Raw genomic sequence first — 18,192 nt, 5'->3', positions numbered from 1 at the left:
ATATAATTTGTTGAATTAATTAGGATAGTAGTAGCTTCTATAACAAATGAACCTCCAAATTTTAGTGGCTTAATACAACAGAATATTATTTCTTTATTTAAAAAAAAATTTAAGTGCTTATTTATTTTTGAGAGAGAGCGAGAGAGTGAGAAAGAGAGAGAGAGAGAGAGAAAGAGAGAGGGGCAGAGTGTGAAGGTGGGGGGCAGAGAGAGAGGGAGACACAGAACCTGAACCAGGCTCCAGGCTCTGAGCTGTTAGCACAGAGCCCAACACAGGGCTCAAACCCACGAACCATGAGATCATGACCTGAGCTGAAGTTGGATGCTTAACTGACTGAGCTACCCAGGCATCCCCAGAAGATTATTTCTTGTTCTTCTGACAATCCAGTATGAGCAGTCCTGGTTTGCAGGTGGGCAGCTTTGTTCCAATTGGTATTTCAGGGACTTGGATTCTTACCATCTTATGGCTCTTCCATCCATTATGGCCTTGGAGTTCTGTGCATATAGCTAAAGAAAGGGAAGAGTAGGGTGGAGAGTCCCTAACAACTTCTTAAAAGCCCTAACCTAGAAGTGCCATACACCATTCAACATTGATGCAATATTGATGCAAGGGGCTGGCTGTGGTTTTTGGCTGGGCAGCTATCCCTGAGTGTGAATTCTTGGTAGATGGCTAGCCATCTTTCTGCCACATGTGTTGCAGGTATTTATTTTCCAGTCTAATACTTGTCTTTTGACTTTACTTATGATATTTTTGTCATAAAATAATAAAGACTATGGAATTATCTCTGTCCATTTACCTATCATCCATCTATGTCTCTCTCTCTCTATCTATCCATCCATCCATCCATCTATCCATCCATCATCTATCATCTAATCTTTCTATCTTGCTATCATCTTTTATTTTGTGGTTTCTACAACCCCTAACTTGCTCAGGACAAGGTTATCCACATTTCCCCCTAAATTTCTTATTACATCTGTAATTTATATTTTCAATATGGTATGAGTCAGGTTTTTTTTTTTTAACCACAGTTTTTTCTAGTGAATTAAGTTGCCCTTTTCTGGCCATTTTTGGTTTATTTCTTTATGTATTAACTTTATCCTGGTCTGTATTCAATTTCACACATTTGTCTAGTGTTACGGAAATAGAAGACTAAGTTGACTACAGTGGATTTATAGTAAGTTTAAGAATGGCTTCGTCAAGATAGCTATCATCTTAACTGTTAGGTTATGTGGACTTTCTCTTTAAATAAGTTACTCTCAGGGCACCTGGGTGGCACAGTCAATTAAGCGTCAGACTCTTGATCTCTGCTCAGGTCATGATCTCATGGTTTGTGAGTTTGAGGCATCGGGTTGTGCTCTAATGGCATGGAGCCTGCTTGGGATCCTGTCTCTCCTTCTCTCTGCTTCTCCCTCACTTGTGATCATTCTCTTTCAAAGTAAATAAATACACTTAAAAAAAAGTTACTCTTGGGGTGCTTGGGTGGCTCAGTTGATTAAACATCAGACTTTTGATTTCAGCTCAGGTCATGATCTTAAGATTTGTAAGATTAAGCCCTGTGCTGGGCTTTGCACTCATGGTGCAGAGCCTGCTTGGAATCTCGCTCTCTCTCTTTGTCCCTCCCTCACTCATGTTCTCCCTTTGTCTCTCAAAATAATTAAATAAACATTTTAAAAAATTAAAAAATAAATAAGCTATTTTCATCTTTCTTAGCACTAGCTTCTGTCTTTGAGAAACAAAGACAATATTTTCAGTGGGTTAAGGAGGACCACCATCCATTCTTTGACATAACTCCTATTGAAAAATGGGGTGTATGTCTCATCCCCTTGAATCTAGGGAGACTCTGTGATTGCTCTGATCAAGAAAACATGGCCCCAGAGGTGCTGTGCTAGTTTCTAGGCCCAGACCTTAACAGTATGGCATCATCTGCTTCCTCTGTCTTTGAACATTTGCTCTTGGTGCTACTGTGTAAGAAATCTGACTATCCTGAAGCCACCATGATACAGAAGTCCAAGCCACATGGAGGGATCCTGGACAATGTGGAGGGAAAGAGAGACAGAGAGACAGAGAGAGGCCAAGGAACCTCAAAGTGCCAGAGATGTGATGAAAAGCCATTGTGAAGTGAACCCTTTAGCTCCAGTCACCCCAGCTGGTGGCATGAGATCTGAGACGAACCTCCCAGCTGAGCCCCACCCTCACCCCAATTCCTGGCCCACAAAACTGTAAAAACATAAAATGGTTGTTTTAAGCCACTAAATTTTGTGGTAGTTTGTTATGCAGCGTTTGATAATCAGACATGGTGGAGATCTCATATCACATGTGCAGTGCCATGTTCATGAAATAAGGTAGTTCTTACTGACATTAGCATTATAATTTCTCCTGGAGGAGAGCACAAGCCAGTGGAGGACAGCTTCACCCGCAGGTGGCACCCGCAGGTGCTCAATACCAGCATGCCAGGCTGTCCATCAACTCAGCCTCTAGAATATATGGAAACATTGGGCATAGCGTGTGGTGTGTCTGGGGGGCTGGAGCCTTCCTTGGACTGTCTCCAACTGCTTCCCTGTCCTGACCTCCCTCTACTTCCTAAGGTGGTCCTTTCTTCCACTCCAGGTAGACTCTCCTCTTTGTTTATCCTATAACATAACATGTGGACACCATGGGCTTTTTCAGTGTTGTCTTTCTGTCTCCATTCCACATTCCTTCTTCCCACCCTGCCACTCCCTGTAAAAGCTGAAAAGGCCTCCCCTGTTGTCTCCCACTTGCTCATTCCCCATGAGCTTTTCCTAAGTGCTCTGGTTTGCGTGCCTCCCTTCCTTCTCTGAATTCCTTCAGCACTTATTTTTCACCTCTTACATGTATTAAATGCAGGCTGTTCTGCTGCTTGACCAAGTCATATCATGTCTCTTATTCATCCACTGGACAAATATTTATTAAGCCTGTACCACATGCCAGGCACTGTTCTAGTTTCTGGGGATATAGCAATGCAGAAAACAGAAAAAAATCCTTTCTTAATTTTATTTTTAATGCTTATTTATTTTTGAGAGAGAGAAAGAGAGAGTGACAGAGCTTGAGAGGGGGAAGGGCAGAGAGAGACGGAGACACAGAATCCGAAGCAGGCTCCAGGCTCTGAGCTGTCAGCACAGAGCCTGATGCGGGGCTCGAGCCCATGAACTGTGAGATCATGACCTGAGCTGAAGTCGGGTGCTTAACCTACTGAGCCACCCAGGGGTTTCCAAAAAATTCTTTCTTAATGGAGCATAAATTCTTATGTGGAATAACAGCTGTTGGACAAATAAATACGTTATGTAACATGTTAGGTGATGACAAGTGTATTAGAAAATTGGGGAAAATAGATAGAAAGGAATGGTACCTTTTTTGTAGGTGTTATTATTTTATTAACTGTTGATTATAAAATAAGCCATAAAACTGAATTTTACCAAAAAAGCCTTATAAACCAACCTTGTGACTAGAAACTAATCATGCCAGCTCTCTTGAGATTCTCATGTCACACAGTAGGTGATAAGCATTCTTTCTTTTTCTCTTCTTTCTTTGAAACCTTACATCCTGCCATAGGCTGAATGTTTGTATTCCTCTCCGAATTCATAGGGTGTTGCCATTTTAAGTAAGGTGATCAGGGAAGAACTCACTGGGAAGGAGACTTTAGGCAAAAACCTGAGGAAAGATTTTTGAGGGAGGAGGCTCATGTGAATATCTGGGGCAAGAGCATTCCAGGAAGAAGAAAGAGCAAGTGTAAAGGCCCTGAGGCAGGGCTCAGTTATGAATGTGAAGGAACAGCAAGAAGGCTCACTGTCAAGTCCTGGAGGGCTAGAATCATCTGTTATGTTTCCTGTGTCTCTCCTTATGGCACTTAACTCAGGACCAGGTACTTAGTAGATACGGATAGAAACACAGAATAGTAGAGCTCAGAAGTAGTTTCTAGTGCCCTCATTTTGCAAACGAGGAGCCTGAGGTCCCAAGAGTGAAAGTGACTTGCCCGAGTGCTGATACCTCTATTGTTTCTGCTCCTGTGGCTGCCACTGCTACCACTAATGCTATTATTATTGCCATTATTATTAGTATTACCCCACCCCCAGGGCCCTACATCATTCCTCTTGTACACTGCCACATTCAAGGAAACATATTTCAATGAGGAAAAGTATTTATGAAGCACTTATAGGCGTTACCTCTACCCCTTGGAGAACATGGATGAAAATCCATCTCAAAAGGCAGAGCCATGTCCTCCTTTCCTTTCTCAGCCTCTCACCCTCTTCTTCCCCACAGCTGACTCGTAACACCCTCCTTCTCAAACGCTTGCCTTTCTCTGCTTTTGATCGGGTGATTTTGGCCCTTCTTCCTCTTTGATCAGGTGATTTTGGCCTTTCTTCCTCTTGCCTCTTCCTTTGGTTTCTTTGATTCCTTTCTCCCCATCCTCCCTATTCTGTATTGAAACAAACAAAATGCCCACAAGGCAGAGAAAGATAGAACAGGGCAGGGGATGGGGAGGAACTAAATGGACAATAGAAAAGGCTTTTTAGCTGCCAGGAGGAGAAGGGGCTGGTAATCCTACCTTGTTATTAGTATTTGTCTTTGTCAGACTGCTATTGTTTCTATTTCTACTGGTACTGTTGACAACCACTATCACTTGTATTCCATTTCTTATTTTACAAATAACTTTTATGACCAAGATTTAATGGGAATTGGAACCCACATGTGGTGAAGGCCAAACCTCCATTCTTTCCATTACATGCTGGTTGAATGAATGAGTGAGAAAACGAATGAAATGAGGCTCCTTGCCCGGTTTATTTAGCACTTCCCAATCAAGAGCAAAGAGGAAGTAAATTTTCTTCCTCATGCATTTTTAATATGGTGGCTGATCATGTTTTTATTGTTTGCTGGCATGAAAGAAGTACATATGAACAAGCACAGTATAAGAGCAAACAATCTCCATTGAGAAACCGTGATGGATAATTTCATGTGTCAACTTGACTGGGCCCTGGGATGACCAGATTTTGGTTAAACGTCATTCTGGGTATATCCATGAGGGTGTTTGTAGATGAGATTAACATTTGAATCAATAGACCAAGTAAAGCAGATTGCTCTCCCCAACCCGCCCAATGTGGACCTGAATAGAACAAAGGAGAGAATTTGCTCCCTCTGCTTGACTGTTTTGGAGCTGCTGCATTGGTCATTGTCGTCGTTGTCTTCTTCTTCTTTTTCTTCTTCTTCTTTTAAATGTTTATTTATTTATTTTTGAGAGACAGAGAGAACAAAAGGGGGGTAGGGGCAGAGAGAGAGAGAGATACAGAGAAAATCTGAAGCAGGCTCCAGGCTCTGAACTGTCAGCACGGAGCCCGATGCAGGGCTTGAATTCGCAAACAGCAAGATAATGACCTGAGCGAAAGTCGGAAGGTTAACCGACTGAGCCACCCAGGTGCCCCTACATTGGTCTTCTTTCGCATTAGGACTGGAACACACAGCATCAGCTCTCCTGGTTTCCAGGCCTTTGGACTTAGATGGGAAATATACCACTGGTTCTGCTGGGTCTCCAGGTTATAGACAGCAGATCATGGGACTCTTCAGCTTCCTTAATCATGTAAACCAACTCTTTATAATGAATCACATATTACAGGATATACATGTACATGACATATATGTATATATATGTATATGGTATGCACATAAACCATATACATACGTATTTTGTATATACACACACATATGTGTGTATATGTGTATATCTATATATCTATGTATTTATATACCTATATATATCTCCTATTAGTTTTGTTTCTCTGGAGAGCCCTGACTAATACAGAACTTTTCTATGTATTTGTATACACATTTGTAGAAAGTGAGTACATTATAGTGCTAATGTATGAACCCTAGATAAACAGAACTGGATTCAAATCACAGCCTTTCTATTCACTGACTGTGTGACCTCACACAAGTTGCTTAACCTCCCCAGACTTTAGCTTCCTCTGCTCCTAAATGCCCATAATAAATATCTCACTCCTGCCCGAGATTTTGGTTGCTACCCAATCTCCATCTGCCCCTTCGGTGCTTTCTAACCCAAATCCAAATTTGTTATGTAATTCATTCTCTGCACACCCATATGTTTCTCTGTGTTAATTGCTATGGAACATGGAACGCAGTTCTAGTTAAGGTGACATGGTATTTCTGTCTACATGTCTACATGTCTACATGTGAGGTCTGGAACTACGGCGACCATTTTGTGACCACAAAGTTCAGATTGCCTGAGGTTGGCAGAGAGCATGATGCCATCACTACTGAAGTTGTCAGTCATGGAGTTGTCTACCTCTGGAATTCTTGTTATAACTTTTCTCTGGCTTAATCCTAGAGCTGGGATTTCTGTTTCTTGAGGTTGAAGGAACCCTAAACGATGTACTTGTTTGTGTTGTTGTGAATATGAGATGAATTGGCCTCTATAAAACACTTCACACAGTTTGGCATTTAGTAAAGAGTCAATAAAGGCTAGTTTTAATAAACAACAAAGAATAAGCCCATTATGTCTGTCACCACGAATAGCCTAAAGTAGAATCCGTGTTTTACTTGGTTCTCCAGAAGTTCTTACAAGACGAAAAATGGAGGAGATGGAGGCCAGCTGCTATGTAGAGAAAAGTTGACAGCTTTTTCTATATTTATGATAATTTCCTCAGGCTACATTCCCAGAAGTGATATAACTGAGCACAAGCACTTTAAATTCTCTTCACACATATTACTAAATCGTTGTCCCAAAGGTTGAACCATTTTACATTACAACCAGCCATCTCGGTACATGCCTTTCACTTCATCTTGGTCAGTATTTGGAACTATTATTTAAAATACTTTTTTTTTCCTGGTAGGCAACATGTGGGATCATCATTTTAATTTTATTTCTTTTGACTAGTAGTAAGTTTTAAAATTCTTATCTAGGCATCAAAACCCTTCTGGGGCTGGTTGAGATTTGCGAGTGCTCTCCAGCATGGGCTGTGGGAGTCTGGGAGAGAGCTCGTCCCCCTCCCCCCTGGTAATTTATAGTGGTTTGCTGGTTTGAAGTAATTAAAGGGCTTGAAATAATTTGCCTTTTTAGTATCCTGTATCATCTAGGATCTCATGACTATGTTTCTCTTGAACTGTTTGAGTCCTCTTCCTAAATGGGAACAGAAAAAGGGCATCCAAAGATAACAATAATGTCTTACTCGTGGGGCTGCCCCCAAGGTGTGTGGGGGCCCCAGAAGATATTTTTTACAGGACCCTTGTCTAAAAAATTTGAGTCATCCCAAGTCAACATGTCAGTATGATTTTGGTGGCTAAATATTGTGTGATTCCCATGAAAGAAATACCACGCTGGCCAGCGAGATCAGTGCTTTTGCCGGGCCACCCTCCTGGAACCAGGGCCCAACCATTAGGCTCCTGTACAATTTAATAGACGCAATTCCTAGAGCTCCATGGGGGGGCATCTGTCAACCCCACACCCAGGGCAGGAGCGAGAAGAGAGAGTTGGAGAGCATCTCCAAAGCGGGAAACAGAGCTGAGATCCAGGCTGGGCACACCCTGCCTGATGGCACTGCTTGCCCAAGGCCCATTGTAGGTATCAGAAATGCCTTTACAAAATCATAAGGAGGACACTAACTCATGTGGGTCCCCTTGCCTGCGTTTAAGGGGTATTTACTGTTATTACTATACTAACAGCTAATTATAATTGTGCTTTTCCCATGTCCTAGGTGCTATTCTAAATGTTTTCCATTAAGGCAAGTTACTACTATTATCCTGTTTCACAGGTGCAAAAGTAGTGCTCTAGGTGTTAGCAGATTGTCTTGCTCAGCCTGATGTAAAGGCTGGGCTCTAACCAGCTCTCCTCCAGAGCCTTAGCTCCAGAGTGGAGGCCCCTCCAGACTGTCTCTGTCCAAGGGTTCCTCCTTCCATTTCCTTGTGAAATCTCTTCTCACATTAAGTGAGAATCGTTTCCCATTAAGTGTCTGACTTGCATCTTTATCTAACACCCCCTAACTCATCAATGCCAGCCCCTTTCTTTAATGGCATTTCACACTACAAACGTCTTCTCACATCCAGAAAGATCTTTTCAAACAACATTTAATTGTGGTTATAGAATATATTTCATTGCAATAGGTTGACTCTGAAAATTGTACAAAACAGCAGGGTCACACTCACAAAGGACCTCTCTGCTTGTATGCAGGTCTGCTTAGCACTTTGGGTTTTGAATAGCTGCCCCAAGAGCTTTGAAAGATGTTTTTCCTCCTCCATTATTTTCCCAGGGAAATGTCAAATGAACGTATGATTTTGAAAGAAGCATCTCTAAATTAAAATACAGTATAATTGGCAATTGTGGGTCTCTTCCATGACTCTAAATGTTATTACAAGATATTCATTCACTCTTTTATCTCTAGGATATACAACAATGGTAGATAAATGGCGAAATGGAGATATTTGAACTCTGCAGTTATTTCTAAATTGCTGACATTTCTCCTTAAATTTTTAAAATAACATTAAGATGGGCTGCCTGACTCCCCTCCTTCACATCCCTACAAAATGTATTTGGTAAATATATACAGAAAGTGAATTTGACAGTATACATATAATATGGCATATTATTTTGATTTGCAATTTGCAAATACATTAAGGTAATTTGGCTGTTAGTCCGCCATTGGTCAGAAGAGTTTGTGTTACATAGAGATCAATAAGAAATTTGCCATTCCCGTATGAAAGAGGCCTCATTTTATTTGTTTTGCATTGCTAAAGATGGTGACCAAGAGAACCAAAAGCTTGGCATTCAGCCACAGAGGCTGCAGTTTGAATATTTTACCTCTGTAAATGGAATTCCTTTTGGCATCTTATCAGAACACAATGAATTTGATTTTGGAGAGGCAGGAGATCCTACACCCCATTTTCCTTGCAACAGAAACATCTATTGTGTGACCCAACGACCTGGTTTGAATTCCTCTAGCTCATGGTTCAGTCTTCAATTGTCAAACAGAAGTTATACCTTCTCCAACTTTTGACACTTCCATTTTATGTGATTCTATTGAAAGTGAACTGTGGCACCTAAGATTTAATTTAAAACCTGTTTATTGAAATAAGCAGACACTGTGAGAGCCAGTCGTCTGAATCTCTGAGGGCTGAGATGGTTGAATTTGGAAAAATATGATTTAGCAGGGATGCACTAATATGGGAGACTGGGCCGCAGCAGGGAGAAGGCAGCTATAGAAAAGGGGCACTGGTCTATTATTATCACAGTCCAGTCTGAGGTACTCTTAGGGGAGTAAAAAGACTTCTTTTTTCTTTCTGCCACGCAAAGCACAAAATCAGGACCAACACATCCAAAGTGCGCAGGAAGCAGATTTCATCTTAATCCTACAAGGAGCTTCGTATCAATCCCATTCGTTCCATAATAGAATGGGCTGCCTCCGGGTGAGTAGTCACAACCCCCACCCATAACAACCCTGTATGGTGGGTAATGTGACAACACTTAACTGGCAAGAAATCTGAGGCTCGGAGAGGCTGTGTGGCCAGTCTGGAGTCACTAGTAAGGGTTGGATTTTGAGTCCGGTTCTCTCTGATCCAAAACCCTTTGATTTCTCTACCATGCCAATACCTGTTCTCCTATAATCCCAGTGAGGTCCCCATCATGGGAGGCCTCCAGCTAGAGACAGGTTGGTAGGATGCATATTTTAACCTCAGTTCAGAGATTCAGTTCAGTTCAGTTACTCCTCCGAGTTAATTCCTTCTTTCTCAGGGCTCCTATGCATCATGGCTAGATCACCCTCAGCACTTACTATACTGGACCCCACCTAGTTAATTTGTGCTCATATCTGCCTCTACTGCCAGACTTTCAAGGTTGTTAGGCGTTGTCTCTGGGGATCCCTTCCTTCTCCTGCAGGTACCTCCCCACTCCCGGGATCCAGCCCAGTGTCTGACACTTCAGTGTTCTTGGAATAAATGAATGGATATGGTTTATTTTGTTAAAGCACCTTTTATCGTCAAACTGGGGATATTGTAATAAATTCAGAGAAAATGTAGCCATTCCTTTCAGACTTCAAATAGGGAGATGGCTCCATGGAGGTGGGAGTTGCGCAAAATGACCATTGAGTGTATAATTATAAATGATCCTAAGGCAGCAAATGAGGTGGAAGTCCATAAAAATTAATATGTCAACATCAGAAAGAGTAAGTGAGGCTCTACAAGTGTGAGAAAAATTAAGAGATGAGTTTAGCTAGGTTTAGAGTAGGAAAGGTGACAAGGAGCAGATATGCCTACAGCTTAGGTCAAGTGGTGTGGTAAGAACATGACAGAGGGAAATAGATGTATTCGTGCTTGTTTTCCTTTTGTCTTTTATCTTTTTTGTTTTGTTTTGTTTTGTTTTGGTGGTCTACCCCTCAGCTTTTCTATCCAACCCCCTTTTCTAGGAGTTTTCTAATATCTTTGACCAAATGGGAATAGTAATAAAAATGCAACTTGACTTGGTCCTCTGGCCAGGGGGGTAGGTCCAGGGTTGGACTGCCTGCTCAGGCTTGGCTGGTGAATCCTTCCCTGGGAACTTTTGGAATCAGGCAAAAGAGATCCTGAGGGCTGTTACTTCCAGGTAACCAGATCTGTAAGACAGAAAATGTGGGACCATTCAATGACTGTATGTACCGTTAATATAAAACACCTAGTTTGTAGGGGGAGAAGCTAAAGGCGCCACAGAGGAGCAGGTATAGAAACGGTATGGGAGTCTGAGCACAGTCCGGTCGCGGTTCCAGTGTGTTCAGACCCTGTCACACCCCTGATCTTCTTCATTACATTGATTGTGTCCTTTGCATAAAGAAGTTAGGGTTGGTTCTCTGTTACTTATATTAGAAGAGTTCCAGCAAATCTGTACCCTTGTCCACCAAGATGAATGGAATCAACTAGAAGCGTTAGAGACCCCCATGTGATCAAGTCCCAATAGATTAAAAAGCAGCGCCTGCCAAAGGACTAAAACTGTTCAAGTGTCTCATCCCAGAGCACTTTCATGGAAGGCCGTTGAGAGTGCTGGCTACCAGATCTCTTCATCAGCAATCTTTTATGAGTCCTGGAGAACATGGGAGGGGTCAGATAATGGGAAAGAGAAATGTATTTCCTAAGAGGATACTAATGAGAGTTTCTTTATCTTCTTTGTATCCCAATTTATATACTCTCTCTGATCCTCAGTTATTTCCTTTGTGCAATACAGATACTAGAACACCCCACTGCCTTCCTCATATGCCCTGGAGATGCCACCAGATATCAGAAAGTGCTTTGTACACACTCACTTTCCATAGAGAGGCCAGGGATTGTTATCCTTGTTATCATCAAGCTGGCGAAAGTAATAAACAGAAAGCAGTTGATAGCCTTTTTTATTAGTAGGTTAGATACAAAGCAGTCATTATTAATGACAATATGCTCAGCACTACACTATACTAAATATTGATTAATTATCAACTAATTTTTAAATTAGCTTCCCCCCCCCCTTGGATTAAGGTATTCTCTTATGTAATAGAAATTTTACCAGAGTTAGCATTATGAGACATTTTCACAAGATTAAAGAAAATCTTGTAAAATCTGTTGTGCAATGGGTTGCAAACACTAGCATAGCCCTGAAATAAAGCAGGCCATTTCCTCCTCTACAGACTTCTTTAGACACTTATTCCATAAAAAACAAGCTAACTCTTGCATGGCAGAGGATGAAATTTCAGAGAGGAGCCAGAATGACTGTGTAGTATGAGGTCATGGAAATAGGGAGAGGAGAAAATTTGGGGAATGATCTCAAACAAACAAACAAGCAAAAACAAAAACAAAAAAAGCAAATGCAGCAGATAATAAAGACAAAAATATGTAAATTAGAGAGATAGGCAGTCATTAAGGCTTGGTGATTCTGCCTCCTTACTACCTCATCTCTCTCTCTCTCTCTTCTTAAATCCCTATTGGCAGTTACCAAAGTCTAAGACTCCATGAAATCTTCCTAAATTACTTCAACCATTTCCTAAGTGGTCTGCCATCACCCCCCTAAACTTAGTGAACACCCCTTCTCTGCTTCGGAACTTTGGCTTGGAGGCAGATGATGGAGTATTGCTGTCCACTTACCTCTCTTATCTCTGCCTTGTATTTTTTTTCTGTCTTTCCCTGGGATGAGAAAGGGCAGGCGTCTCCAATACTTTCTCTTTTGGACTAGGACCTCCCTGATAGAAGTGTAATATCGTCCACACAAGGACACCTCCTGATATGTTAAAGGAGGTAGATGAAGACATTTAAGAGAATTTCCTTCTTGATAGAACCTACATTTCAATACCATTGTCTGGTTTTAAATTCCAGCAAGAGTAATTCCTTCCTTTCTCCTTGAGGTCTTGCTATAATTTTCTTACTTCCGCCCCAGGTGCATTTAGATTGATGGTGCAGACTACGTACACAGAAATGCAAAAGTGGAAAGCCCATTAATTGCCTTAAAATATTGTACCAATGAGTATCCTTATTTTATGGAAGAGGAATCTGGCTCCGACAAGCTAAGTGATTTTCCCTAGCTGCTGAGTTAGTAAGTGGCAGAGGCAAGATTGAAATCCTAGGAACATGCCATTTTCTATTGTATTGTATTGTACTGTATTGTATTTTTTTAATATGAAATTTATTGTCAGATTGGTTTCCATACAACACCCAGTGCTCGTCCCAACAAGTGCCCTCCTCGATGCCCATCACCGACTTTCCCCTCCCTCGCACCCCCCCATCAACCCTCAGTTTATTCATGCCATTTTCAAGGGGACCCTACAGAATACTGAATGGAGAGGGAATTTGGAATGCCAGGAGAAGAGGAGTAATGATTTGAGAAAGGGGCAAGAAGCTGGATAGAGACAGAATGGGGATGAGACAAAAGGCAGTGAACCCCAGCCTACACAGCTGCCTTTTACTCCCCGTGGTTGATGGCCTCTGCAACAATTCAGGTTTTTGCTGGCATCACTTCCTTGTAAATATCCCCTTGGCCTCCTCTCCCTGCCCCATAAATTGTGCAGTGAATTTTTTGATGTGTGGAAATTCTGGGTGCTGAGTGACTTTATTTGTTGGTTGGGAGAAGGGATGGAGGGGTGCCATAGAAGGGGGCGAGCTTTCCATCTGGGTGGCCCCCTTGACCGAAGCACAGAGAGAGCTGAGGCAGAAGTGGGAGGTAGAGCAGGTCATGATTTTGGAGAGAGACCTCTGGAATCATTTGTAGAAATTTTGTGGGAAGGACATAAGCTTACAAAGCCAATGGAATTGAGAGTTTTGAGCTCATTTTATCCAGCTCTCTTCAGGCAGGTGAACCCCAGCTGATCTCTGGGTTATAACTGTCCTATCCTCTCAACCATATATATTCCTGAGGCATGAGGACCAGACTGTCTTTTATTTTCATTTTTATTATTGAAGTGCAGTTGACACACAACATTATGTTATTTTCAGGTGTACAACATAGTGATTAGACAACTCTGTGCATTACTCAGTGCTCACCATTGTAAGTGTGGTCATCATACAACATTATCACAATATTATTGACTATGTTCCCTATGCCGTGCTTTCAATCTCTGTGAATTATTTATTTTATACCTGAGGACCAGACTGCCTTATTCCCTTCCATCATAGATCCTCACATGGTTCCTGCTTCATAGCAAGAATAAATCAATGGTTTGTTTGACAGAAATGCTTGAGAAGACTGGTCAGGTAGGATCATAGAGGCAGAGGTCTGATTGAAGGAGGTTCAGGAGAAAGTATGGGGGTGGGAATATAGAATTAGGAGACATTAGCCACAGATCTGAAAAATTGGGCAGCGGTAGCTGACATAGGCATCATGGTTGAATAAAGACAATTCTATTGTTTTAAGATAAAGAATACGTGGCTTAAGAATATTAACAGGCAGAAGGGAAGGAAATGTGTCTCATTATAGAATAAACTGATTTTTTTCTTCTTGATTACACATTTACCCTATTAAACAATTCATGTTAAACAGTCACCTACACAGCAGTAACTCATCTTATCTACAATAGTTGCCATTTTGTCACTTTCCTTCTTCAGGTCTTTCAGGACTTTCTGGAACCTTCTGTGTACAGTTCAGAGTTGACAACAACACGGTCCTTCTTGACCTGGCTCTTGCTTACTTTTCTGGCCTGATCTCCATCTGCCCTCCAGAATGACATGATCCATCCGCATCGTACTACCAGTAGTTTCTGGAAGGCACCACACTCTTTTACATAAGTTATCTGCCCTCTGTGCTCTTCTCTCTGCCAGAAATGATCTTTCCTACCCCCTTTCTGCTTGGACAAGTTCTCCCCTTAGCTCAAGTGATGCCTCCTCTGGAGAAGGCCTTTCTTGGCCCATCATCTTGGTATTTTCAGAAAAATCTATGCTTTCCTTCTTGCTAATAGATCTTCTTTTGAGTAGCTGTCTAGATTCTAAGTTTGTGATGGCAGAGACTATTGTGTTTATTCTCTGTGTCGCTGTTCCTCAGTCTGCCCCTGAATAGGATTGCAGTAATTTTCTATCACTGAATGAAGTCAGAGCAAAGAACATTTAGCCATTTGTAGCACACATTATTTCAAAATTCTACTGTCCGTGTCCGTTTTATGGCTTTGGAAGACAAATTTGTTATTGTTACTTTTATGGCTGTTTGTTCTAACTTTTTGTTCCTCACGTGGCTCTGTGGTCCATTACAGGCCTGCATGGAGTTCTTGTAAGCAGTTACGGCAACAATGGGTGCACAGTATTTTTCTTCTTTGTTCCGTCATAATTGCCATGTCTCAGGACCGTGTTTTTTCCCAGTGTATACAGTGTTTGATCAGGTCAGTCTCTCAGGAATAGCTGTTTCTCGTTTCTGGGGCTAATATTTAGGGCAGCTATAAACATCTTTCCAGAGCGCCCCTCCTTTTTCCTTTAACATTAATTTCTTGGGATAAATTCTCCAAATTGATATTGGTGGGTCAAAGAGTATAAACATTTTTATGACTCTTGTCACTACTTGCCAGATTGTTTTCTGCAAAGATTGTGACACTTTATAGGCTACCACCATACTTGTTCTCTGCAGCTTTCCTGATGGGGTTTGGCCATTTGAAGAAAAAAAGAATAAATGAAAGCATTCATTTTTATCATTTTGCTAGAGATAAAATAGATGTCCAGACTTATTTCAATGCATATTTCTTTTATTAGTAAAGGAGAGAATTTTTGTTTCCTGCTTGTATTTTTCTCAGTATAAATTATCTATAAACATGGGAGGAGTAAAAATTAATACAGAAAAAAAAAACCACCCTGAGATAATTGAGGGAAAGTCATCCACAAAGGTTACTGGAGAACAGCGGGGGAGTTTATCCTTGTAAAGATGAAGAGACACATTTTCTCCTAAGGAAGGCATCCATAAAAAAGACAAGCTAGGGAAAGGGCAGAGATAGGAAATAATAGGAATATTAGGAAATAATAACTACCTTTAATTGGTCACTTAACGTATTAGAATTACTGTCTAATTGCTTTCTGTGGATTCTCTCTTTTAATTGTCAGAACAGCCCATTTCACAGATGGGGGACTAGAGGCTGAAACATGAGGTGACCTGCCCTTTATCACATAGAAGGTGTGGAGCCAGGTTTCATACCCAGTTCCAGCCTATACCCTTAACCACTGTCCTGCACCTCACAGCTGAGTTTTGGAAGAGAAGATGAGGTGTTTTTTTTTTTTTTTTTTTTTTTTTTTTCATCTTGATTCAGTAGAAGGAAGTGGGAATGGTCTCTTGAGAGGGACCAGAGTGAAGAGTATTCCAGGGACACAAGATGATAGCAGCATTTGTGGTAAGCATTCTGGCGTGAACCTGGTCGGCATATTTCTGTGACACTTTTCAGCAATAGCCTGGGCTTTGGGAACGAGAGAAAAAAAGGGCAGAGAGAGAGAGATGGTCTAGGTATGTATGCATGCTGTTGGGTTTTAGCAGGAACTGGAGCAGGGCTTCTGCAGTCTAGAATCAGGAGAGCAGAGTTCCAGCAGCTGACAGAGTTGTTCAGGCCAGGCCGGGACCCACATGGCCCTGGGGGTTAGGTGTCTGTACAGTTCTGTTACAGCAGCCATTGGGACTGTGGCTGTTTTTTTTTTTTTTTTTAATCTTTTTAATGTTTATTTATTTTTGAGACAGAGAGAGAGCAGGGGAGGGGCAGAGAGAGTGCCGGAGACACAGAACCGAAGCAGGCTCTAGGCTCCAAGCTGTCAGCACAGAGCCCGATGTGGGGCTCGAACTCACAAACCGCGGAATCACGACCTGAGCCGAAATCAGGTGCTTAACCGACTGAGCCACCCAGGCACCCCGAGTGTGACTGTTGTTATTAGGATTCTCCGGAGAAATAGAAACAATGGGATGTTTGTTTGTTTGTTTGTTTGTTTGTTTATTGTGAAGAACTGGCTCATGTAGTTATGGAGGCTGAGAAGCCCCACAGCCTGCAGGCTGGAAGCCTGGGAAATCCAGTGGTGTAGCTCAGTCCAAGTCTGAAGGCATGAGAGCCAGGGGAGCTAATGGGGTAGATCCCAGCCTGAGGACAAAAGATGAGATGTCCCAGCTCAAGCACTGTGGCAGGAAAGAAGGGGGGAAACCTCTCTCCTGTCCCTTTTGTTCAGTTAAGGCCCTCGAAGGACTGAATGAGGCCCAGCCACGCTGGGGAGGGCCGCATGCCTTCCTGAGCCCACCGATGCAGGTGCAGTCTCGTCTGGAGACCCTGTCACAGCTATGCCCAGAAGCAGCATTTAATCTGGACGCCCTGTGGCCAAAGCTGACACGTGAAATTGACCATCACAACTACTAGCTGCCATATAATACTTACTGCTCAGCCTTAAGGTGCCAGTCCCTGTGCTAGTCGGGGGCTCTGCCTGGCTTCTTATTCAGCCCTACAGACAACTGTATGGGGCAACACGCACTGAGGAGCGCCCCCACCCTCCCCTGCTCTGCTCTGTACTGCAGAGGATGTACCCTAGCGATCTGCTCTTCCCAGGCTCTTGGGCTGACCGCTGCCGGTCAGGCCAAGAGACAACGTCACCGGCAGTGCCTGCGTCCCCTTCATGGCCCCCAATTCCTCCCACCTAGCCCCTCCCTCTACGATTCCAAAGTTACAGGTGGCTCCTCCTGTGAGTAGCTCCTGCCTATAAGATGGTGTTACTATTATCCTCAGCTGGCATAGGAGAAGACTACACGTGCAGAGAAGTAACTTTTGCAAGATTACCAACTATTAGGTGGTGGTGTTAGAATGCAAACCAGCGCAGTCTGACCTGGGAGCTGAGGCTTGTGGCATCAAGGGACAAGTGCAGAGTCACACTGCCAGCAGGTGTTGGAGCCAGAATCCAATGCAGGCTGAAAACATTCGAGTCGCAGGCTGGGAAGTGGAGGAGTGGTCTAGATGTGAAAACGCCTTCGTCCCTGGCTTTGCTGCCCTCTGAGCATGGAAGCCTGGATGCCAGGCCAACACAGCTCAGGGAAGGATGAAGAGAATTAGAGAAAAAGGAGGAGGAGGAGGATGGATCCAGAGCCTCTGCTTTGACTTGTGCCTGAACGGCCAAGTCCACACAGGGGGGCATCGGAGGCCGGGCTTTTCCACACAGGCCCCTTGTTGTCCCTGGCCTGCTGGCCCTGATTAGCTCCGGGCATCAGCGCTTCGCCAAAGCTGTGGCCCATCAGGGGCTGGTTCTCTTGCCCTTTGCCCACACTTTGATCAGAAGGTGCCCAGCAATAAAGGCACAGCTAGGAAGCTCTTCCTTCGGGCTGCCTGGGACTTCCTGGGATGGCTTCAAAGGTCAGAAAGCAATTTGCGGCTTTTGTGTGGAAGGCCACAGGGTTTGGGGGGGGGGGGGAGTGCTTCAGTTGGCGGGGGAGCTAATTAGGCCCAGGAACTGTTTGGCCACCTCACAAGTCACTTGAAAACCCTCCAGGATGATGGGGTGGGGAGGACAGAGACCACTTTGTGCTCTGCAGGCAGTTCGCTGCTGCTGTGCGAGTAGCAGATTTGGGAAATGAAGTCTGGGGAGACCGCTACTTAATAAGCGTCAGGGGATTTGCCAAATGGACTCACCAGGAGTTGGTTGTCCTATATTTACATCCTGCAGCAGGTTGTTCTAAGGCTACAATCCCATAATACTATACATTTTTTGGGGGGATGACTTTCTATGCAGAGCTACTAATTATGGGTCACATATGCTGTT

Source organism: Lynx canadensis, chromosome F2 (assembly GCF_007474595.2).
Source record: "Lynx canadensis isolate LIC74 chromosome F2, mLynCan4.pri.v2, whole genome shotgun sequence".
Lineage (NCBI taxonomy): Eukaryota > Metazoa > Chordata > Mammalia > Carnivora > Felidae > Lynx > Lynx canadensis.
The sequence above is the reverse complement of the archived record's forward strand: the minus strand, read 5'-3'. Positions refer to the sequence as shown.